This window comes from Camelus dromedarius, chromosome 8 (genome assembly GCF_036321535.1).
Source record: "Camelus dromedarius isolate mCamDro1 chromosome 8, mCamDro1.pat, whole genome shotgun sequence".
NCBI classification, from domain to species: Eukaryota; Metazoa; Chordata; class Mammalia; order Artiodactyla; family Camelidae; genus Camelus; species Camelus dromedarius.
In genome coordinates this window covers 28,862,685-28,888,902 of record NC_087443.1, presented here as the reverse complement: position 1 = coordinate 28,888,902, position 26,218 = coordinate 28,862,685, and the positions used below count along the sequence as shown (strand labels likewise).

Here is a 26,218-nt window from a genome sequence, read left to right as displayed (position 1 = left end):
GCTCCTCTGCGGGGCATGCCTGTGGTGAAATAAAATAAGAAGTTTCATTTGCATATTAGGAAAAGAACATTGAGACTACTTGGCTTTGCAGAGTGCAGTGCTCTGGTCTGTCTTCTACTTGAGAATTTAATCCCAGGATCAAGTTATACTAAAAAAAAAAACCAAAAAACAAAGATGAGAAGTTTGTAGAGAATATAAGGGAGGTAACTAGTGGGCTGAAAATAAGATAGATACTGTTGAAGTCAGATGTGGATTGGCAAGGGAGACTGGGAAGTCACCATTCCCTAAGGCCTTTTACTTAAGGGTTTGCTCATCTGTCTTTGAGAGTTAAATAGTGTAGTCTGAAGGAAGTGAAATGAAATTTATACAACTCTCAAATCCAATCAGGATTTGTAACACACATCCAGGGTTCTCTATGTCATTGCTAGTTCAGCTTAAAGAAAAAAAAAAGAAACACAGGTTTCACCTTGACCCTTCTGGACTTCGACGAGCACAGACAGATACAAGACCATGCTGGAAAAACACTCCACTGTTGTCAGAGGAGTTCTTAGTCCTGGACTCCTTATTATTCTTGTGCATCTGTTTCTTTAAATACTCTCTGCAGAAGCATTAGCATGAAAATAAAAGAGTATAGCAACTTGGAATTTTCCATTTGTAGCTTCCTTAGTCTGTGGGGTCAGAGTTCTGTCCTCAGGGATGCTAATGCAAACTCTTTGTGCTGTTCCAGGGCAAATGTTTCTCAACTAAAAGACAACGAGGGGATGGGGAGCCAGGAAAATAATGCAATGCTAATTCCCAAACACAGACTGCCTGGAGATTCCAATTTAAATTGCTGCTCCCTTACCCCTATTCCCACCCTCCCCCAAAGAAAAAAAAAATATCCTGTGTTGTAAGGACAGACATCTGTTTAAGAGCAATAAAACAGTCTTCTCTCTTGTGGATTAGCTCTTTATTCCTTTATTTGTCTTGCTATACCTCATCAGTTTCTCCCAAATCAAGGAGAGTCAAAGAGGGTAAGATGCAGTCCCTTTCTTTGTTTTTGATTAAGAAACTCATGTAACCATTCTCCCACGTAATTTAATTTTTTTTCCTCCAGAGAGAGCTTTCCTTCTTATGTCTAATTTTTCCCTTTCTTCATCGGCTCCCCTGGAATCTTCCTAGAACTTACTTCATACAGTATACAAATCAAATAGCTAAGGTCCCTTGGAGAACAGGTTAGACCGGGCAGTGAGTGCTGGCGTATCGGGGAGATTGTAAAGCATAATGAACATGTTCCACAGCCTCCTTTTCTTCTTCTGAATCCCTAGAAATGTATCATATTTAAGAGATATCTGCTGAGCGTATACTTTGTGCCAAGCACTGTTCTGAACATTAGGGACAGAGAGATGAATCAAGCAGACAAAAAACTCTGCCTTCAGAGAGTTTGCATTCTGGTGAGGAAAAGGGTTGATAACTAAGATAAAAAATAAAAGCCCCATCGACTATGTTACAGATCAGTATAAGATGAAAACAAAAGCAAGCAAAGGAGATTAGGGATTGTGTATTAGTAATTTGAGGCTTGACAGCCAAAGAAGTCACTGCTGAGAAAGTGGCTTTGAAGTAATAACTTTAAGGAGGTGGGAGATGGGAACTTGAGACTATCTGAGAGGAAAGTCATCCAGGCAAAGGAAAGAGCAAGTACCAGGCCTTGAGATGGGAGCATGCCTGGCATACAGTAAGTAGAGGTAGGAGGCCAGTGTGGCTGGGGAAAGCAACTTAACAGGGGAGGGCTGGTTCGGGAGGAGTGTAGATGAAGTCAGAACAGTATCAGAGGTCATAACTTGTGGCATCTTGTAGGCCATTTCCTGTGACTAAGACACGAAACCATCTTGACGCATTAGCAGAAATGGTGGAAATGATATTACACTACTCCCTACAGGGGAATTAAAAAAAAAACCTTTAACTAATAACTAGTGGAAAAACAAGGGGTATTGTCCTTGATCAGAAACTATGTAGATCTGGTGCAAGGTAGATAGAAGGATAGGATTGAAGAGGTTAATCACAGCCCAAAATAAATGCAAGAGAATTTTAAAATGTAGGACTGGCTTCAGGAGTTCTCTGAACACAAGGAACCACTAGGGGCCTCATAGCAGTCATCATGTTAGTCCTCCTCAGTGGGTAGTCACATCTCCAAGCCAGAGTAAGTATAAGTGACTAGAAGAGTAAAGTAAGATGACAGGAGTTGGTACAAATGTAATAGTCATAATAAATGGGAATGGGCCAAAGTAAATGACAGTGTACTCCTAGATTTAGTATAAAAAAAAAGGAAATGGAAAATAAAATGCTTTTTTAAAGATATATATATATATAATAAAATGACATAGGAAGCTTGAAAAATACAGGAATTACGAAAAACAGAAACAAAAAATTTGACTACCTGCTAAAAACCCAGGAATCGCCATGTTAATATTACAAAATAAGTTTCAAGATGATTACTGAAACGATGAAGAGGGCTATTTTATATAATTAAGAAGGTATAATGGGAAGCTGTAACATTCATGATTCTCAAAGCATAACAACATGGCTTTGAAATACATGAGGCAAAACCTTCTAGAAATACTAGATAAAAATGACAGTCACAATAACAGGTGAAATCTTCAGCATATCTCCCATAGAAATTTAGAAGTGACCAGAAATTTTACAATATGTACATTTTGTTAGCAAACACTCTTTAAAAAAAACAATACGTGGAATAGAAACAAAAGCTATCCATGAATTGAGTCATGAATGAAACTGTAGGTCAATCTCTTTTCCAAATGTGGGTAAAAGAATCTTCAAAGAGAAATTAACAATAAAATTTAGTAATATAGTTAAAAAAAAAAAACAACTCCCTCATGACTAAGTAGGATTTATATAAAAATTGAAAGGATAGTTTACTATTAGAAGTTATCGGTAAACTTGTCATATTAGAATATTAAAAGGAAAAAGAGATAATATATGATCATGGTAATAGATGCAAAAGGAAGGGATGGAGGAGAAGGGAGGAAGGAAGGAAGGAAAGAACATTTTGCTCACATCTCTTAACAAACAAGGAATAGACGGGACCTTCCCTAACTTGATAAAGATTATCCACTAAAGTCCTAGGGCAACCTGCAGCAAGAAGAATGAAGGGTTAAAAATACTCTTATTAAAATCCCTGAACAAGCAGGTAAGGAGTCCTCTGCATCCCCTGGGGGTGCTAGCCAAAGCAACAAGCTGTGCTACAACAACAACAAAACAGAAGAGAGCAATATTGATAGCAGTAAATTACATTACTTGCAGTCAATAATATCGTTTATATCAAGGATTAACAAACTTTTCTGTAACACACCAGATATTTAATATTTTAGAATTTGCAAGGCAGAAGATATGTGTCACAACTACTTAGCTCTGCCTTTATAAAATATAACGTAACAGAACTAAGACCCGTCATGTTTGTACCAGGACAAAATGTAAATGTGCTTAATTCACCTATTTAAGAGACTTTGAGAGTGGATCATAAGGCAAAACTCAATTCTCTGTGTCATACAGAGAAACAGAAACAAATTGACTCAGAAAAGTTGGAATGAAAGACTGGAACAAAAAGAAAGCAGGAGTTGGCAGTATGCATATCACAAGGTAGAAGTCAAGCAGAAGAGCATTAAGTGAGACAAAAAAGTCATTTAGTGGCACAAGACAATAGTCTGTCATGTTCACTGATTCTGAGGGTCAGGATTCCAAGAGAGGACAGTGGGAATGACTTACCTTTATTCTATGATGTCTGGCACCTCCATAGCAGACTAGAAGTCTGGGAGCTAGTATCATCTGAAAACTCGTGTACTCGCTTGATGGTTGATGCTGGCTATCTGCTGGGAGCCTCAGTTCTTCTCTGGTAGTCTTCCTTGGTAGCCTACTTAGGCCCAGGAACACCACAGCATAGTGGCTGAGTTACAAGGACAAAAGAAATTCACCAGAGTAAGACTCAGGCAGAAGCCATATCATTTTTTATGATCTGTGTCTTGCAAATCATATAGCATTACTTGAGCTGCATTCTGTTCTTCAGGATAGTCACAGAAGTCTTGCTCAGGTTTAAGGGAAGTAAAAATAGACTCCACCTCTTGACAGGGAGTGGCAAAGTTCTAGAAGAACATGTGGGACCAGAAATAGCGCTTGGACCACCTTTGTCAAATTCAGTCTTCCACAGTAATACACTTGGTCACAAACAAAATTTCAGTAAATTCTAGGGAGAAGAGGTAGTATTAAAAACTCTTAGGTCACAGTGTAATAAAACTGAAAATTAATAACAAAATCAGATTGCAAAAAGCCTTTCCACCCAGAAACGTTCTGATACTCTTAAATCTGGAGTTGTAGTTAACATACAAGCCCAAATGTAGAGTAGTCAAGAAAGTTTGATGATGAAACCATTACTTGTCAGAACCTATGAGGTATAGCTAAGGCTACTCTCAGTAGAAAACAGCTTTAAGTACATATATTAGTTTTTTTAAAAAGGAAAAACTGTAAAAGATAAACTAAACATCTGACTCAAACACTAAGTGAAATAAACTGAAAGTGGAAAGACTACATGAGTAAAGCTAACGAACAGCAATAAATACAGTAATAATACTGTAATAAAACAAATAGTATAACAAATAAAACAAAAGACAAGTTTTAGAAAAACTAAATCATGAACATAATCAAGGAAAATTAAAGAGAATGTAAATATACATTTGCCTATACATAGGTAAAAAATTACAAGCCACAGAAAGCAGAGAAAATTAAAACAATGGTAAGAACTAACTTTGTTCAGTCTTCTGCAATCCCTGAAAAATCTAGATCAAATGGATAATTTGCTAGAAAATATAATTCCCCAAAACTGACTCCAGAAGAGGTAGAAAACTGAAACAGGTTGATTTCACAGGCAAAATAAAATTCATAAAAACCTATTACTACCCTTAAAAAAGCACCAAGTCCAGGATATTTTATCAAACATTAGAAGAGAAGATAGTAGTATTCTGTTAAATATTTAACAACTGGGTCTCTGTGAACACACACACACACACGAACACACACACACACACAGTCCTTCCCACTATGTGTAGTGTTTGACAGTTTCTGTGGCGTGAGTATTCCCACCATGATTGATTTTAAGCTACATACGTGATATTACTTAGTGTGGACTTGGGAAGATACGTACACAGTCTGTTCTTGTGAGTCAGTGCAAGCTGGATCCTGCATACCACAGTGATGATTCCAAATCTATTTAAAGTGTTCTGGAGCACAGATAAATAAGTACTTCCAAATTCTTTTTATAAAGTGCGTAAAACCTTTATAAAATTGATAAGGATTATAGAGAAAATAGCTGCATACTCATCTGACTAACGAATACAGGTGCAAAAAATCTTAAAATGATCCAGCAGCATAAACAGAAGAGTAAAAATTATGACCAATTAAGGTGTATTCTAAGTATGCAATGAAGTTTCATTATTAGGATATCCATTTATTTATTTAATCTTTTTAATATATCTAAAGAGGAAAGCCATAATTCCATAAGTGGCCAAATTCATTAACCATCCTTGATTAAAAGTATACAAAAATGGATGTACACTTCCTCAGCATGATAAATCACATCCATCTCAGTCCAAAAGCCAACATCAAACTTAATGGGCAAACATAAGAGGTATTCCTATTAAAGTAAGGATAAGATAAGATATCTGTGACCACCACTGTTATTTAATATTTTACTGGAAATAGTAACCAATGGAGTTAGATGGAAGAAAGAAACTACAGGCATGAAAATGGAAAGCATAGGACAAAACTATCATGTTTATAGATGATTTTATTTGATTTGACAGTTGGAAGCTGGAGAGGACCAACTGAAGGACTAACGAGAATTCAGTGATAAAATAAGGTATAAGGTTAATACATGGAAATCACTAACCTTTTAACATTAAAATAGAAACCAGTTAGTATTTTTCATTTAAGACTCAAGTTACAAAAGCAACATAAAAGATAATAAATTGGGACTATTATAATAATATATTAACCAAAACATGTTATACTTTCATGAAAAAAACTTAAAACTCTCCAGGAGGACATGTAAAAAGGCTTGAAGATACGAAGAGACCTACATTCTTTTATTAGAAAACTCAAGGCCATAAATATGTCAACAACCTCTTTGTTAAACTAAAATTCATTGTAAAACTACATAATTACCAAAGATTTTTTTTTTTCTTTTTAAACTAGAAAAAAATAAATCTAAAGTTAAGATGTGAAAATAAGCAAAAATAATAGCAGGGATCATTTGGAAAAATAATTGTAGTAAGAGGAACTTAGATATCAAATATAAAGCCTCAATAATTAAAAATGTGGTGCAAATCACCAAACAGGCTATGGAATAGAAAGGGAAGTCTATAACTGGACTCAGTTCCATCTGGGGGTTTAGTATGTGATAAAGTTGTGTCTTAAACTGATGGGGGAAGATAGACTACTCCATATATGTTCTTGGGGCAAATGAATAGGTATTTGGAAAATAATATTTGAATCAATGTCTCGTGCCTTACACCAGGATAGATTACAGATGAATTAAATTTTTAAATGGAAAAGAAAAACCTTGAAAGTCCTGAAAGAAAATAGAGAACTCAGAATTCAGAAGCCCTAATATAAAAAACAAAAATTGAAAAAAGTAATCTTATTTAAGATACTCTTGATTTACTTAAAAAAAAAACCTATTACACATTTAAAAAAATACTTTTGACTTAAAGTCAAAAGACAAGTGAACTTTAAAAATATTTGAAAATCATATTACAAGGATAGATTATATGTATTTCTAATATATAAAGAGTTCCTGGAAATTGATTACAACCCAGTAAAAAGTAAGTCAATAGTTGCACTACTAGAAATAATTGCATATGAGTTAAATGACACATGTGCAGTTGTATTTATTGTAGACTAGATGTACTAGCTAAACACTGAAAATAGCCAAATATCTATCAATTGAGAAATGGTTATATAAATTATGGTATGTCCAATCTCTGGACTGTCAAAGGAAGTGGGAAGCTCCCTGCATACTTACATTAAGTCTATGCAGTATATATCATTAAGGGCATAACACTATGTACAGAACAAGATGCATAGCATACTACTATTTATGCATAAAAGGTGGAACAGAAAGAAACTGTTTATAAAAAGATAGTGAAAGATAGCTGGTAATGGTGACTACTTGTAGATCGGGACAGTGAGGAATGTGGGAAAACTAGGTGGGAGAAAGACTGTTCACCATACACTTGTATTTACTTTTAAATTTTGAACCATATTCAGAAATAAAGAAATCAAATTTAAAAGACTAAAATTACTTAAATAAAATTTGTATAGCCTCTAACCTAATAATTAGATGTGTCTAAGGGGAAGCATGCAGAATGATGTTCATTGCAGTGGTTTTCTATTCCCATCAGGAATGGCATGGTTAAAGTATGGTAAATCTTGATACTGAATACTGTACAGCAGCTTTTTTTTTTTTAAAGTTAAGAAAAATAAGGTACTAACACAGAATTCTCTCCAAGATAAACTTTTTGTGCAAAAATCAATTTGAGTACAAAACATTTGTGCACTATATTAGAATTTATGAATTTAAAAACACAAAATCGTATACACATAGATTTAAACACATACATGTGTGTACATGCGTAGAAATAGTTTTGGAAGGATGGACAGAAAACTCCTAACAGTAGTTACTTCTACACTTTGGGGAAGATCCAAATTGAAGTGGCAAAAGAGTAGAACAGGATCAAAAAGACGAGCTTTTTCAGCATCTGAATTTTTATAAAAATATGCTACTATTGTACTCATGTATTTAATAGGAATAATAAAAATAAAATATTAATATAATAATAACATTAAAATAATAGCAAATAGTAGTAATAATAAAAATAATAAACGATCCAAGAGGGTAGGAGCTTAGGGTCATTTGTAACTATTTTGGAGACTAAAATGTTATTTTCCCAAGGCCAGTGATAAAGAAGTAGTTCCTTTGAAAATGTTCCTTTTCTTCAAGTGTAAATAATATGGTGTTAAGAATCCATATTAAACTCTGTACTCTGTCACTGTTGGGGGCTGGACATTCCTATAAATTAAGGATTCAGGTAAAAAGCTACAGAGAACAAAGTAAAGTGGTAGGTATGTGCATCTTGCATGGCTTACTGGTTAACGGAAGGGGGAAGGAGATGTCAGCCTTAGTAAGAGCTTCTATTTATTGAGTGATTTCTTGAGAGCTAGGCACTGTGCTGGTATTTTACATATGTTCATGGTTTCATTTAATTGTGGGAGTATCTCCTAAAGCTGGATATCATCCCCATTTTATATGTGAGGAAATTGAAGCTTAGGAAGAGATTGTGTAGTGTACCCCTAGTCCCAGTGCAAGTAAGTGTCCTTTTTGAGATTCAAAACCAGGTCTGACACTGAAGCTTGTGTTCTTTATTTTGTTCAGTGCTGTCCCCACAACAAAATGCACTTAACACAGTAACTACAGTGTCTACATTTTAGTCTGTTTCTTGATAATTGAAGAAAGCACTGCTGAATTTTTTATATTTCAGGAATCCTGTGATGAGCATCAATTATCAGGGTACTAGTGAAACATGAAAATGATGGCTAATTGGAATAATGGAGAGCCATACTGCACTTAGTGAACTTAGTACTTTTCACGCTAATAAATAAAGGTGTCACACCCTCACTGGTGTGATTTTTGCCTAGCCCCTTTGTTATTATTGACCTGCATATTCTGAAGGCCTTTATTCCCCATATACCGATTTTCACATGTTCTGTCATTTTTCATATCAGACCTTGTTTTTCTGTTTGTTGTCCTATAAATATTGTTTAGATGCATGATGCAATTTTCCCCCAGTTGGAATCTCACAGCCCAAGAGCTGATCTCTGTAACCTGAATTAACGCGCAAACTGAGTTTAGGTGTACAGCACTGATGGCTTCATAGATGACCCCTTTGGTTATAGATTATAAATGCCATTTAGAGAAAGCAGAAGATGGCTCCTGAGTGTCTAGTAAACTTCAACAACCACCTGAGAGATACCTCTGTGTGACTGCATAAGATGGAAATAAAGAATGGCAAATAACCCATTGACCATGCACTTTCTCACCTGCTGAGAACAAAACGCAGTCCAGTGCAATTTTAGTACTTACATGCCTCTGGGGAAAATAGACCCCTAAAGACCACCAAGTGCAGCACTGGAAAAATTCCTTAAATTTGTGCTCTGCTTGGTGTTATAAACCCCAAGGAACCTTAGACTTTCTCCTTGAGTAAAATCAACTGGTAATTTTGTTCCATTATATTATCCACCAGGCATAATGATAATGGGTCACATGCAATTTCGGAAAAAATTAAGTCTAATAAGAAAAATCTCTAATAAATACTAACAGCATCTTATTGGTATTGTTGTTGATCTAACCCTCCTATTAACATTTGTTTTTACATATTAAATGATCTGTAATATGTTGAAAATGATGAGGGCAGTAAAAATTAAAGCAAGCGTTCTCATAATATATCTGTGCTTCAAGTGTTTGCATGCCTCCTCCCTCAGACGGGTACTAGGAGGGCTGGTGCGTATTAGGGAGTAGTACTAGGCTATAACAGGGGATTCTTGATTTAGATATGCTGAAAAGTAAAAATGCTCAATGTAGGGGGTCAGCCCATCATTAACCAGGAATGCTACCAATTCGATAAAAAATAGAATTCAGCCCTGAAGAAAGGATACAATTAATTATCCCCTCAAGTCAGGCTGCTTCTCAACTACTGGAGGAGAGTAGAAAAGCTTAGGGAAGCTCTGGTACCCAAGCAAAAAGGTGGAGGGTCCCTTGTGGCAGATGATGTGGTAGATTGAGAGTAGGGCTAGGGGAATGTATTTAGGAAGCTGTCATTAGATTTGTGCTTCTCAAGCCTACATAAGAATCTCCTATGGAACATCCAGAGGGTGAAGATGCTTGAACATCTACTTTCAGGGTTTCTGATTCAGTGAACCTGGGTTGACACCCTGGCTTCTGATTTATTTTCTTTCTCTCTTTCTCTCTTTCTCTCTCTCTTTCTCTCTCTCTCTCTCTCTCTCTTCTTTCTCTCTTTCTCTCTCTCTCTTTCTCTCTCTCTCTCTCTTTCTTTCTTTCTTTCTCTTCTTTCTTTTTCTTTCTTCCTCTTTCTTTCTTTCTTTCTTTCTTTCTTTCTTTCTTTCTTTCTTTCTTTCTATGTATATTTTTATTGAAGTATAGTCAGTTTACAGTGTTGTGTCAGCTTCTGGTGTATAGCATAATGCTTCAGTCATACATGAACATACAATATATGGCTTCTGCTATTGTTAATGAGCTCTGATGGTTCCTCTGTACACAGCAATTTAAGAACCACTGCATTAAGTGATATTGACAAGGAGTCTTTTTCCAAGTCCTCTCAGCCATGAGGTGTAAGAGAGTAGGGGCTATTTCCAAACCCTGCTGACTAGTGCAATGGCAGCCACTAGTGTCTTATGTCCTCAGTGAACTTATCATGCCCTCAGTGGTTTCTGATAAGGACTGAGCAGCCTACAGGAGACTAAAGTTATTAATGCAGGATTTGCTATGCAAGGCATTGTCCTGTGTGCAGAAATGGCAAAGGTCCCTGCCCTTAAGGAACTTACAATTTAGGTGGAACTAGCAGACAAAATGCAATGAAATGTTACAAGTGCTGTGAAACGTGGGGACACCAAGGGCTTGGTCATTAGGTGAAGGGTGGCCTAAGTCAAGGTAAGGCTTGAACCAAGGGCTGGCAGTAGTTATAGAGAAGACGACTTCAGAGGAGTGGTGCTGAGCAGTTTGAGTACTGGGGTGGTGTCCACTGGCTGGTCCTAAGTGATGAATAGGAGGGAAGACCATGAGATGACCCCCCAGGTTTTTGGCCTGAGTACATTTGTGGAAGTTGGAGACATTTTCTCAGGAATGGCATTTGGGAGGAATAGATTCAAGGGAACATGTTGAATGTGAGGTGTCTGTGCCTGCAAGTGAAGATGCTCTAAGCATGGGTCAGAAACGTTTACTATAAAGGGCCAGGTAGTAAGGGTTTTAGGCTTTGGAGGCCAGATGGTCTTTGCTGTGACTGCTCAACTCTGTCATTGTAGCATAAACGTGTTCATGGGCTGCATGTAAGCAAACAAGCCTGGCTGTGTGCCAGTAACACTGTCTGCAGATGCACGCGGCAGCCCAGATTTGGCCCAGGGCCTTAGCTGTAAGTGTGAATAGAGGATACAGAGACATACCGTCTCCTATATGCCTTGTACATGATGTCTTAGTGTGTGACCACAGACTCCCACCTACTCTATACAAACACTGCATTTCATGGTTATTTTGAACAAAGAATTTTCATACTATGCAAAAATTGTTCAGTGATAAGCTATAAAAACAATTAAATTTGGAAATGTAAATTAAAACTGTAAGATACATTTTATACTCACTGGTTCAGCAAAATTTTAAAAGCCTGGCAGCACCAAGTGTTATAAAATTATAGAGCAACATAAACTCCAAAGTTACTTGGGTGGGAGTGTGAATCAGTGTATCTACTTTGGGAAATAATTTATTATTATCTGGTGAATCTGAATATATGCAAACCCTAAGATCCAGCAGTTCTACTCCCCAAAAGCCTATTTAACCCAGGAAAAGCTATTGTATGTGCTCAAATCAACGTGTGCTATATTGATAGCATTTTCTATAGAAGGAAAACAACACAAAACAAAAAACAGTCAGAAAAACTGGAAACAACCCAAATGGTTCATTAAATAGTTGAGTAACATTCAACATGGATGAATGTACAAAATCTGGAAAGAAACAAACTTGTGGAATGAAACCGTATGCTATCGTTATATTAAGTTCAAAAATGGAAATTAAAACACTATTTTAAAAGAGTCCTTATATAGGTGGCAGAGCAATGAAAAAAACCATAGGAATGAAAACCTCAAAATTCAGGGTTGCTTTTAACATCAGTGGTAGGTGGAGGCAAAAAAATCTATTCTGGTTTAAAAAAAAAAAAAAGCCACCGAAGAGATTTATTTATCTCTAAGCGTGGTCATGAGTACAGTTATTTTTAGTTACTGTTCTCAATACTTGACCTATGTTACATCAATTCTTTTGTAATGGAGCAAGCCTTGAATGATAATGAATAAGAAGACAAAAGCAAAATCTTACTGATTTACCAACTTTATATTTTCAAGAAATAATGAACTCATGGTTATTCTTCTCTAGAAAAGAAATGTTAGTTTTGGGGACTGACTTGTTATCTGACTTGGTGTCTGCCAATCATGTCACCTCCTCCAGTGACTGAAGGCCAGCTGGCTTCCAGTGTTTCATCTGGGCAGAAGGCAGTGGGGACTAGGGATAGCGTGGAGGAGGGGTGCATGTCAGCAGGCAGGCTCAGGTAGCTGGTGTAGGGTCATTTGAGTTCCCTGTCTTAAGGAGAGCAAGCATTGTCTTTGGCCTAGGGCAGAATTTGGTCAGATTCTTCCCTGTCACTCAGCAAGTGATTCCACTGCTATCTTTGTATTATTCTAGTCATCTGGGTTTACAGGGACACTGTGTAGTGGTTTTGTGGTGTGGAAGCTATTGCTCCGTAATTTTTATTTCTTGAGTATCACTTTGTAGTGTCATGATTACAAGGCTTGGAAGAAGATAAACTCTCTGTCCATTCTGAGTATAAATGGGCACTTGAGATGAAACCACCTAGTTAATTTCCCCTTGTTGCCAGAGTAGAATCTGAATCCAAACCACAGCACAACCTAGACCCTAAATCTCTATTAAAAACCATCTTGGGTAGTCTGGCAAAGCTTTATTTAAAGTCAGCAGAGAATTATAAAGTCAAAAGTGAAAAATGGTGAAGAAAGAATCATAAAAAAATACTAGACCAGTTAAATGTAGTCAAAGGCAATTTAGTGTGTTCTGGCGCCAGTCCTTATTAATGCAAAGAATGTGATGTGTCAAGGGTCGGCAGGAACACGGAGGAACTGCGGAATTAAGAATGCAGCTCCAAGCTTGACTCTGGAGCAGCCCCACAGGCCGTGAAGGATGCTCTGCTCTTCTTTAGTGCTAAGAATTCATGGAGACTATTCTCATGATCCCAGTCTGGACATATGTTCCTTCTTTCTTGATGTTGTATATTTTTTAAATTAGATTTTTTTTCTTTCATGGGGATAAGCTAAGCCAGAGGCTACATACCTTGGGTCAGACCAAGGAGGTGGGTATTCTTCATCAGTCTTTTTGTATCCAGTCACTGCATTGATCTGTCTTTTCACAACCACACCCAAAGCTGTGATTGTTTCTGCCTCATCTTCTCCGGCTCCTTTAGTCACTGTTATAGCTGATCGAATTAGTAATAACCACAGCTACCATGTTAGGCACCTGCCATGTCTAGGCGCTGTGTGAGGGCCTGGATATACATTATCTCACTAGTCCTTGCTAAAACTCTATGAGGGAGCCCTTTGTATCATACTGATTTTACAGATGAGGACCACTAATGCTCAGGGACTCAGAACTCATTCGAGGTTACACATTGAGTAGCAGAAACAGGTCTCACCAAGCCTGACTCCTAAGCAGGTGCATTGCTAGAAAGGTTGCTTCTCTAACCTAATCACCAGGGACTGTACCTCTGGAGAGCATAGTTGTGGTCTAGGATCATATTGAGAATGAAAGACTAAGGCCAATGTTTGAATACCAGCTTTGTCATTTACTGGCTTTGTCACCTTGGGCAAGTTACTTGATTATTCTGTATCTCCCTCTCTGTAAAATGTGTATAATAGTAATACTCTCCTTAGTAGGGTTATTGTGAAGATTGTCTGAGCTGGTGTAAGTGTTTGAAAGAGTTCCTGGCCCATAGTAAGTGCCATATGCATGTATGTTATTACTGTAGTTGTTACCATTTCTTTTTTTTAAATCATGTATTTAATTACGAAAATCTGGAAACACCCAAAATATATAATAATAGGCATTAAAGGTGATATGGGGTCTGTGGAATATTTTCAATTACAATGCCATTTATATTATTAGCATTATTGTTGTTACTGGTTTTGATATATCTTCTGAAGACAGGATGCCTTCCTGGAGAGAAATGGGATTGGCTAAATAGGAAGTGAAGTGTCAGCCTCCGTGGCAGGTCAAGGGGGTGAATATACTTAGGCAAGGCACTTACTGCCCTTCCAGTCCTACCTTGTGGGGTGCACTTTTGGTAGACCCCCTTGTCACAAGTGAAGTGGTTTTGGAAGGTCACATGTGGAAGCTGGATTCCTCAGGTCCTCCTTTTGGATACTTGTACATGAGAGTCAGGTTCTGGGGCACCTGCCTTCCTTTGCCATCTATAGTTCGACCTCTAGGAAAATGGGAAAGATGTTTGGAGACTTCCTTGGTTCTAGCAGGTCTTATCAGAATCTCAGTTGTAGATTCAAGAGGAGTGATTGGTTTAATGTAAATGCTTTAAAGGATCTGAAAGAGATTAGAGAAACCTATTCCATAGGATAAAGGCAGGGCAGGAGGGAACCATTTATCTCCTGGACATTCAATTCCCTAAGAACTTTTTTGGGGATGACCAGAAACAAGCCAGGCCATATGCTGTCCATTTGCAGTGCTCTGAGCTGTGGACTTTTTCTTCTTTGACAGATCGAGGCCGATGCTATTGCCTCATTTAAGATGGTTCTTAAACTTGAAAAGGAACTGAAAGGTTGAGGCTTGCATGCAGAGTCAAAACAGATGATTTGACGAAAGGAGTCCTGACAAACACCAGGGCTCTCCCGATTGTCAGAAACAGTCTGATGATGACATGTTCGAAGCTTCCCAGACTGGCTTGCGTTTTGGTAAATATGAGCAATCGGAGAAGACATAGTTATGCTGCGGAGAGTTCTGAGCTGTGGAGAGAACAAGTTAATTGTTCAGCCTCAACTGAGACCTTTCACTCAAGTCATTAATCACCATGCAGAGTCTGGAGCCTTGGCCCTGAAGTTTGATTTTTTCGGCTGTTCTCCCTCTCCAGATGAAGGCTCGCTCCAGGTGCTGGCCATTTGTGTTTCCCTCCAACTGGCCTGATTTATGGACCTGGAGATGTATCCTGGTTTTTCCAAATTCTGTTCCATTACTTTGTAATAAAGGGGACATGTGATTTCTGGTTTTGTGCAGGTCCTCAGTTTTGACATCCTTAATACCAAAGATTTTTTCAATTAGTCTGTGGCCTGCCTTCTGTGATCTAGAGGAGAGAAATGCTGTGCTGTGTTTTGAGTATCAAAGTTAAGACTTCAGAGACTCTCTTGTTTCTTTCCTCGTTGGCTAGAGTTGAAGATGCAGAGTCCTGCACGAGACCTTGTTCCTGCATTCAATATCTCAAGGCAAATTAAGACTTGGGAAACCTTAGTGACAATAGCTCACCACAGCTGTTGGAGTTATCCTCATCCCACCCTGACACATATGGTTCAGGGTATTATATCAGGAAGCCTTCCACACTTGGGCCAGGTCTCTGGTGACAGTGTAAGCCAATATTGAAGACTTCACAAGAGAATCTGAGTGTCAGAGGAGGACATTGTAATATTGAGGCTAAACAGGCCACTGCTGAGTGTTACCTGCTTGACTGAAAGGTAAACCCAATCTGTGCTGATAAGGGGCAACAGATCCCTTGGGAGTTTTCCCAAGTGGCAGAAATGTGTCACAGAAAAAGTAATTGGAAATTGATATTTGACATATCACTGGGTTAGTTTTAATTCCTGATAACACCAAAGGGTTTGGCCAAGAGTCGCTAGTGACTAATACATGAAATCCTGCAATCCACTGCTGAAATCCGATCTCTTTTTTGTTGGAAGTTCAGCAGCTGCTTTCTGATTCTTTGCTTCCTAACTAGCACTGCAAGTATAGAGGCCCCTGGGCTTCATTTGGATGAAATGAATGGTGAATATACCCAGTCGTGCCTTTAATACTTCTCTGAAGCAAAGTCATCACTGGCAGCGGAGTACTGTCCTTAAAACATGATTCAGTTTAACAGATACTTGTTCAAAGCCTACTCTGGGCTCTATATTGTGTTGTGTGCCATGGGACATACAAAATAAATATCAAATATGGCCTCTGCCCTCGAGGAACTTACAGGCTCATAGGAAGGATGATGTGTTTATGAAACACATTTTACGTGGTAGGATAAGATATCATGTATGTGCCAAAGTGAGTGGAACCTGGAATAAGTACAGCAGGGAGTCAGGAAAATGAGAGTAGGGCAGACTTAGAGTTGTCAAGGAAGGCTTTATGGATGAGGTGAGACAAAGACATCAGTATCCCAAACCCAGAACTTGCCCTTAAAGAAATTGCAAGGAGCACAGTTATCAGGTTGCCAAGAGATTATGGCACCCCCTTTAAGTGAAAGTAAATTTGTTCAACATGAGAATGGATAATTTACTTCAATAAGTATTTATTGAGTACATGCTTTGTGCCAACCACTGTATCTGATGAGGTAAGGAATGAGTAATCCCTTTGAAGAACACATGTGGGTAATTCTCAGTTGCTACCTCCTCTTAACATAGATTTTAAAAGTTACTGCTGGTCTATGTGATTCCTGAACCTGTGATTTTTACCACTTATTGTTCTAGCTCTAAAAAAGACCTTCTCATGCTTGCTTCAGCAGCACATATACTAAAATTGTAATGACACAGAGAAGGTTAGCATAACTCTTATGCAAGGATGACATCCAAATTCTTGAAGCATTCTATATTAAAAAAAAAAAAAAAGAAAAGAAGAAGACCTAATCCAAGATATCTTCGGGTTGAGGAACTGAGTCTAATGTTTCTGTGTGTAATGGAGGAATGACATGTCCAATTTCATAAGTTGTATACAGTTTAAAGAGTTGCATGAATGCTGATTGTGGAAGGAAGGAACACTGAGTTCGCATTTGAGTAGCCTCTAATTATTGGGTTAGGGAATATTTGGAATAGCATTTGAAAAGTCTGAACCTGTCCCAAACTCAGGATCATAAGCAGAGCCCAAGCTCTCTGAAGATCAAGTTTTCTTGGAGTTTCCATTATTCCCCTTGACAGCTGTTTTAGAAACCCAATTAGAAGGGCCTTCCAACCATGGGCCTTTGAGATAGTTTTGAACTGGGTTCTTTGGCACTTGTGAAGTTTGAAATTGGCACTACCCAGATATATTGGTTAAGTTACTAAAAATTCTACCTAGATTCTTCCTTGCAAAATGAGAAAATTATTTGTTCACTTCTTAAAAGACAGGCATAACTAAGCAATTGCAAATCAGTCTAGAAAGAAAAGTCAGGATGACAGTGGTGGTCGTCATGGAAATGGTAGTTATTATTTCACATATCCACCCAATTTATAAATAATATAACCACAGAACACTAGTAAACTCTGGAAAGAATCTAAGATATGAAACATCGAGGCGCAGAGGTGTCAGAGTTTATTTAGCTAAGCAATACCAGAAGAGGACTAGAAAATCCCCCTTTCTAGCTAGTGATCATTCTCATAACACAGTGGGACCCCTGCTTTATAAGCCTTGCTTCTCTGCCACCCATATAACTGGTTTTTGAGGCTCATTTAGGTATCAGATTTAAGTGGAATTCTGAGAAAACTTCTTTTTTAAATCTGGGGGGACTGGTAGAAGGAAAAGCTAGAAGAAATTTGAAATCACTCTTGATTCCTATCATTTTTCTTAGCGTCTAATCACTCTCTTCATTGGAGAGGTTCATCTCGGCCCCCATGGGTAGATGCAGAAACATGTGCTCTCTCACTCAGCTGTATACATATGTACACATTGACATGCATTCCTTTTCATCATCTGTAGGCATTTTACAAATAATGGCTTGTGTGTGTGTGTTTTATCATCTTATTTTTAAAATGAAAATGACAACTCCAAAATTCTTTTCAGAAATAGTTCTTCTTTGGTAAAAAAAAAAAAAAAAAAAGAAATTCCAATATGTAGGCCAGGGTCACCACTGGGTCATGAAATTCCATGGAGGGAGTTGGCCTGGGGAGGGTATAAGCAGTGGCTTTGTAATTTTTGTCCTTCCATCCTGGGGCAGATGGGCCAAGTTGATAACAAAGAAGTTCAGTTAGTGGAGAGCTAGTGAAATCAGCTCAAATGAGACGGCTAGAACAAGACTGGGAGTGCAGACAATGAACTGGCGTGTGTGGATACCCTCCCTATCTGTTCCAACCTCTTTCTCATCTGTGAGGTTATGACTGGGCTAGGGGTGGGGTTGAGGGTATAAAAGAAGCTTCAGCTTTTGAGTTGGAACTTTTTTCTTTTTGATGAAGCTGTCTTGGGAGCTTTCTTCTTGAATAGTGCCCAGGGGATGTTGTAGTGCTGGGAGGATCAGAGTGGGGCCCGGGAGAGAGGAGACAGACCATTCAGAACCTGATCCCAGTTCTGGGTTTAGAGTGAGAAAGTCCTACAAAGTTTCTATAAACCAAAGAGGCGAATTGGCAGAGTAGACTCACCAAACTCTGTCTGTCGGTGTATCTGCCCAGGAGGCTGCCTTTTTTGAAATCATCCAAAGCACTGCCCCCAGATACGGAAATTTTAAACTTTCTTCTAGGTTGTCCAGGCCTCTGAGGAAAGCACTCCTAACATACTTTCTCTTGAACGTGGGCAGTGAGGAAACCTAGGACCTCACTGAGCAAACCAGCTGTAGAAACCACCCTTTCTTAGTGGGCAGGGGAGGTCTAAAAGGGAAATGACCAAAGGGTCCTTGATTTCACTCTTGAGGAGGGAGCCACAAAGCCTAGGGTGTGGAGACCCAAATTTCCTGACTCCTCTCCAGGCTCCCTTTAGCCTGGCCTCAGTGGTTCCTTCTTTCCCTGTCTATAAACTTGGTATCATAGTGACTGTGTGGATCCTTGTGCTTAGCGTCATGGAAGGGTGAGGATTCTGGAAGAACCTCAGTTGACTTTGAGGAGCTGAGAGGCCATTGTGGAAATAGGAGAGACAAGCACAATCATGCCAGGTAAGTGTATGCAAAGCCTGCCTGACAGCAGCTAGGGGACCTTGAAAATCAGAGACCGCCATCACCTATCAGAGATGCTCCCACCTTCACCTCAGTGACTATTTCTTCTCATTGAAGAATGAGAACAGTAAATGGCCTAAAGCAAGCTAAAAGCAAATCCCTTAACTTTGTTCATTTCCTGACCACAGTACTTGGTGGTATTGTTAGTAAAGGCCCCTGGCAGTTTTCATGGGAGATATGCCAGAAATGAGGCCACAGAATGCTCGTTCACCTGCTTTAAGTTCTTTCAGAAATAACATGATTTATAAAAGAATGCAGAATCATCATTGTCAACCAAGATGTCATTTTCATTTTAGGATGTCCAGAAACAGAGGGATATTATATCCTTTGTTCTTGGAGCACCACAGATGCCGAATTATGCACAAGGTTCCCTCTTGTCATTGAGTGCTTGCAAGCCTAGAGGCAACCAGACTTTGGTTTCAGAAAGATGTTGCTGCTGGTGGTGTTCTCACCTGAGTATCTCCCTGGAGCTGTGCAATGGGAAGCGTGGCCCTCCTTAGCTCCCCTGCATTCTGATAGGGTGGCCAAAAGCAAGGTGCATGCAGATCTTAGAAATGGTAGGAGGCTTGGGGTAAACTGTTCTCAGCCTCTGTCTAGGGAGATTGATAAGGGTACCTTTAAAGGGGTGGGGAAATAATTCATAACTTTTGGTTTTGTCTGCAGATAAATCTATGCCAACAGGTGCTTGTTTCAAAATGTGAGTATCTGATTAATATAGAATCAGGCATCTGGAACAGAAAGCACTGAAACTGGGAGGGTTGGGTTGCCCTTAAGTGTCTCCTATTCTGACCACAGCTGTCTGTATGTACATAGTAGGCACTGAAAATATTTGTTGATTGGATTTTCTTTGATTGGGATAACATGGTTGCTTGGGTTTGAGTCCAGATGTTTGGCCTCCAGCCAGAGTTGTGTGCTGTGTCCTGTCATCAGCCTCCCACCACTGAGATGGTTGGCAAGGGGCAGCATTCCTCCTGTCCCCATGGTGAGGTCTCATCTCACCTCTCTCAGCTCATGCACGCTCACTCACATGACTCCAGGCCACGGAACATTGTGCAGGTGGCCTGTGGAACTGGCTAGCTGCAGAAATTGTCCTCCACACCTCCATTTCCCATAGAGTCATTGTGGTTGTATCTAATGACTGAGAACATTGGTGTCTCACCTAAAAGTTGACAGCAGTGCTGGTCACAGGGACTTGAGCAGAGGTGTATTCATTCATTCCATTGGTCATGACAAAAGTGTTGAGTAAAGGCCTATTAGTTCACAGAACTGACCTGAAACACCAGGAAGAAATATGAGAAGACCTGTGATAGGGAAAGAAGGTTAAAATGTGAGTGGAAAGGTGAGACCTTCTTTAACTCCTAAGGGACAGTAACAAGCAGGGTGGTTCCATTAGTGCTGATGGCATGCTCAAGAGACGGGAAAGGATGCTACATGGTGGAGTGGATACATGGTACTCTAGAACCTAGTCTGCATTTCAAATTTGCCTCGTAACTCCAGCACATGGCTTTAAGCTCAGGCCTCAATTCCCTGCTCTGTAAAATAAGGAGAATGTCCTATGTTGTTCTTCAGACCTATCCCTCTTTGATGCTTTGATCAGGAATTATGAGATCCTTATTTTTCCATAATTTACTGTCCCCAAATACCTAGAACTTGCTACTTTCATAGGTAATTGAGTGGACTTCTAGTATTCTAAGGACCCTAGGAATGAAAAGTACTGAAGGAAGGTACAGACTGTGTACTAATGTCTTGGTTAAAACCTAACAGCATTTGAAAGTCTTATGAAAATCCATTTAGGGTAAAAATAGAAAGATTTGTTATGGTTGGGAATGGATCTCTTATTCATAGTGAAACAGTAGCACATTTTATCTTTCTTCAAGGATCACATCTTTGTTTCAGCTATTTATCTCAGGACCAGGAGCATCTTGTGGCCTTTGAGTTCGTCCACACACCACCTTGGTTGCTCATTGCTGGTACTGTAGCCTTATAAGTAGGTACCAGAAGACTTATGCTGCTGGCATTAAAGGTAGTTTCTCTTCAGCCCACACAAGAAATAAGGGCTGTATTTTTGTGGGTAGTTGATAAACTAAAGATAGAATAATTCATCTGGAGTTGAACCCAGCAAGTAGTGTAAGTAGAAGTTATAATCCTGTCTACCTGAAAGATAGATTCTCTACCCAGGTGGTTTCCCGTCTCTTCAGACTCCATGGAGTGAGATCACATGGGTACCCTATATAAAGGGCAAAGCATAGAAGTCATTAAAAGCCTCTCACTTGTGTGTTGTACTGTGTAGTTCTCTGAGAGGCTTATAACAATTATTAACCAAGTTGATGAATCCCCATCATAATCCTCTGTGATCAGTGTTATATTCCTAAATGACAAGAAGAGACTGAAGTCTAAGTGTATTGATGGGGTTAGGGATTTCTCACAGGACCATTCTGATGGATGAAAGAAGAGCTTCCACCCTGAAGCTGCACAGAACCCTCTCTTGAGTTGAACTTATTCCATAGGTTAAAGCATTGCTCACCCGGGGTACTCCTTTTTAAAATACAGATACCCCTGGGAAAGAATTCCTATCAAGGAATTTACTATCAATTAACTAAATGCCTGAATGTTTTTTTAAGTCATTTTCATCGAACAGAGTTGAGCACAGCATACTAACTTGTTAAAATTCAGGTAAAATGAAGGGGGACCAGGATAGATTGGGATTAGGAGCAACCACCCTAGAGAGGGTGTAATAACAAGGACCTCGGGACTCCAGTTGTGAATGAGGGGAGTCCCTGAGTAGGGAATAGTGGTAACAGGGCATGGAGCAAGGAAGGTGATGAAAGCAAAGCAACTAACTGTTCATGTTGCAGACTTGGTTGGCCTCTCTGTGTTGGGCCCACCTTTGCGGAAGCAAGATGGGATTGTGATGGATGGGGTCAAACCCATCTTCTGTTCCTGGCCAAGAATCTGGTTTTGGGCATTGGTCCATTTCCTATGCTGTCTTATTCTGCTAACTACTTAAGGCAGAAGAATCATTCCCCTGTTCGACTCTAATATGTGCCAGTTGAAACTGAAATCCTCATACTGAGCAAATGTACCAGAGAACACTCCATAAACTTAATGAGGGAGATGAAGAGATATGTGCCAGAAACCTAGAAAATTTAACACTGATGAGGTTATGACTCTTATATGTTTAGTTAAATTGTTGACACTGACAGGACGTGGCTGAGGAAATCTACCGTCCGTTTTCTCCTTGTATCAGTGATAATGGTTCCTTGGTGTGCTCTTCTCAGTTAACAAAAATATTCCCGAAAGTTAAATGCAGGGAGAAGTGACATAAGAAATACTTTTATTATCTCTGCTCTTCTGGGAATTCCCTCCAGGAGCATTATTTAAAGCAGGACTTCTCCCGACTGGCAAATGAGTTCGGAGGGAAGGACTCACAGGTTGAGAGGTGATTGTGGGCCCCCCTGAGAGGTGGGGCTACTTGCCCTAGTAAATCCATCTAGCAGGATGCTCCCCAGTCTTCCCCAGATACCTCTTTTCCCTTTCATGTTTTCCCTCCTCTCAAAAACTGATCAAGGTTCTCCTTTGCTTCTTGAATAAAATCTCATTTCCTTCAAGTGGCATTTAAGGCCTAAATGTGATCATGTTTTTTTGTAAACTGCAAAGTGCTGTATAAATATTAGCTATTTGAAGAGAAATCAGGGTGTTGGAAAGAGTATTGAATTTGGAGTCAGAGCACTTCAGTTAGTTGAGTGACCTTGGACAGGTCACTTCAACTCTCTGAAGCTCAGTTCCTTCGTTAATAAGACAGAATTATTGTGATAGTTAAATTAATTGAAAGTAACATAGTAATTAACAAAGAGTGGACTCTCAATATCTGTTAATGAAGACATGGTAACTGAAGGCAGTTTAGTCTAGCACTTGAGGACACTGGCTGTGGAGACACAAGTTTCTTATATTCCTGTATCTCTTATCCCCTACCTATGAAAGGGGGATAGGGTGGAAGAGGAAAATGAGTTACTACATCTGAGGAACTTCCAGCAGTGTCTGTCCTGTGTTGGTCCTTCTGTAAGTGTTGAGGCTCCTGCTACTGCAGCTGTTACTTTTATTATTCAAGAACCTGTTCTGGCCCTGTCTTTCCAGCCTTACATGGTTTTCTGTCTTACCACTAGAGTGAGGTCCTCCACCAGGTCAGGACATCCTTAGAGTTGAGACTGATTCTTATACATTTAACTTGTATGGACTTTACTCAATGTCTGAAGAATATTCAATCATTTTTGTTGTTGTTGTTGTTTTTAAATGGACAAATGCATGCTTGCTATTACCCTACTCAGCATTGTGCTGGAGGTTTTAGCCAGTGCAGTAAGGCAAGAAAACAAGAAAGGAAAAGCATCCAGATTGGAAAGGAAGAAGAAAAGCTCTCTTTATTCACAGGTTAAATGATAATCTATGTTGAAAATGCAGTGGACTCTATCGAAAGCTACTAGTAGTAATGAGTGAATTTTACAAAGTTGCAGGATAAAAGATCAGTATAAAAATCAATTTGTCTTTAGTTTCTTATCCTCCATATAGTCTCAACTAGACCAGTTTAACTGGAGCTTAGGATGAGTGGGGGTAATGGTGGTGAATAAAATTGGAAAGGCAGGTTGAAACTCAGTTTGATGACTTAAGTTAATGTGGAGTGCTTTTTTGCTCACTCTTTCTGTCCATCAGTCCCCTAACCCCCTCCCACCTTTCTTTCCTTTTCTTTCTTTCTTTCCTCTTTTCTTCTTTTTTTTTCATTCTTTCTTTTCCTTTCCTTTTCTCTTTTTATTAGTTTGTTGGCATAAACAACTTTTCTCCATGGAGAAGAAGGTAGAATTTTGTTTCTTAAAAACAAAAGTTTTTATTCATTGGGTTAAATAAACAAAATGACCATAACTATGTTGCTTTGAGCTCAAAGGGACCATTCTGCGAAAGGAGTTCCCAAAGACAGGAAGTGCGAAAGGAGTTCCCAAAGACAGGAAGTGTAGTATCAGTACATGGCCACTGGGACTGCAGGTATCAGGATTCAAGTCTGTCTTTCTCTTAACAAGGTCTATGACTTGGGGACGATCGCTTCACATTTTTGAGGCTCAATTTGCTTGTCTTAGTAAAGGGATAATGGTAACACAACCTCTACAGGGTTGTGGGTAGCTCACTTCCACAACACTTTTTGAGTTGCTAAGAACTGGACCAGGACATGGGGATGGAGAGTCTTTCCTTCAAGAATGTTTAGTGAAGGTATCTGTGGAACTAACTTCAGTGGCATGAGACAGCCTACTAGAGTAGTCTAAACAAGATCTGAGAGGTGCAAAGAAGGGGTTAATTAGCTGTGCTTATGGGATGGAGGACAATTTTGCCACATTGATAATCTAAACCCAACCTCAAAGTTTAAGTGGGACTTTTGACAGTTAGAGAAAAGGGAAAATGTAATACAAATACAACCTTACGTTTATTTAGCACTTTACCATTTTGCTTGACATAAATTAGAGTGGTATAAAAACTATAATTTATAGTTATAAGGGATTATTATTGCTGTCCCAGGGGCAGTTGTTATTACTTTAAGCTATGCTTTCGATGAGGCTGGAGAAATTTTGACCCCAAATTGCAGCAACTTAGCAAAGTTTGTTTACACAGAAATTCCAGGGAATTGGTCCATGTTGAAGGAACTATGAAGCCTTAAGAGCTTAACTTCTACTTGGGGCAAAGGCAAAAGTAGGATGACAGAGATTTGGAGAGGAGCATTGCGAAGAAGAAAAAGGGTTGTTAATTATAAAATGTCCCATCTTTTTCAAATAATTATGGCCCAACTAGCTAAGTAAAAATGTAAAAAATATATAACCCTGAACATTGAAATGCTATTCCAACATGGAGCCAAAAGACACAATCTTTGTGAAATGTTGCAGCCTGGGAATTTTCACTCATAATCCTGATGAGACAGGTGGCACTTCTCCTGGGAGAGAATTGGGCTCACAGCTCTGGCTTAAATTACTCAGTTCCACAGGTCCTTGCCTTGGTCCAACACATCATCTATGGGATGTTGAATGTTTGATTGATGAAGTATTGAAGATTATTTGGAAATACAGATAAAAACAGTATTTGGGGGCTTGCAGAAGAGTGGAAAATGGAACCAAGAGTGTACCTATGATTTAGGGTAAAGAGCAATGATGGGGTCTCATAAAAGCAAATAACCATGATGTTAAATAGGCTGCAGGTCATTTGCACCTTAAGGCTTTTTTCTTAGATTTTGTGCCAGTTCCCTCCCCTGCAAAAAATGTGAAAATAGGCCTTGTGCCTTGTGCCAAAAGAATTACTAGTACACAAGATTTTATTTTAATATAATCAAAGAGATTCCCCTCTCCCCAGTTATTTAAGGGGAGAAAAACAAAATACATCCAGCTATGTAGAGCACCCGGCCCGGGTTTGGAAAGACTTTAAGCTACTCTTCCTGGAGTCATACTGTCTTATGCTGCCTTTGATTTTATTTCAAAGCTGGTGTTGCTATCTAAAAAACCTAACAGCTGTAATTATTTCAGTTTTATTCACTGAGAAGTCATTTCTGATCATGTTGAAGAAATGGTGTCTAGTGTTTGCAAGGACCTCTCATCCTGTCCTTTACAGAAAATAGCATGTATGTTGGTAAAAGCACTGAACAAGACGTTTGGATGATGAGTGTTCTAAAACACGTATCTGCCAGTGTCTGGAGTTCTTAGACTTTAAGTAAGTCACATCATAGATGTGATCCTCAGTGTTTTCCTCTGTAAAATGGAACAGTCACACCTACCCAGCTGCCTTGTAGAGTTGTGCATATCAATTGAGAAGCTAGACAGGGAAGTACCGTGAAAATGCAAGATGTTGGTATTTGCTTCTCCATGCAGTGGGCCTCTGAGTCAGAATGACAGGATTGTCCTCAAGTTCTTAATAGGAAGCCATTGGTGCTTTTAAGACAACGTTAGTTTGGTGGTACATGCTGGGGTGCACCACAGCTTTATTGTTTTTCCCCCAAGTGTCCCTGTGTGTCCACTCTGTGGGACTAGATCTTCCTCGGCCTCTGAATAAAATCTCGGTGCCCAGAGCTTGCTGCTCGCTCTTAGATAATAAGTCCTCTGTTTATGGAGTCTTGAAGCACTCTTGGTTCAGTTATAAACATACAAAGTCTCGGA

General features: G+C 39.0%; 1 protein-coding gene and 1 non-coding gene across 4 annotated transcripts in view; both read left to right on the top strand.

Moving 5' to 3' along the window:
- The window catches only part of LRMDA (leucine rich melanocyte differentiation associated), a 1,083,787-nt gene that overhangs the window by 790,060 nt on the left and 267,509 nt on the right, over positions 1-26,218 (top strand). The gene's annotated exons all lie outside the window — the stretch shown is intronic.
- Positions 16,644-16,746, top strand: LOC116156183 (U6 spliceosomal RNA). The gene has a single exon (XR_004140025.1). It is a non-coding gene; the product is annotated as a U6 spliceosomal RNA (small nuclear RNA).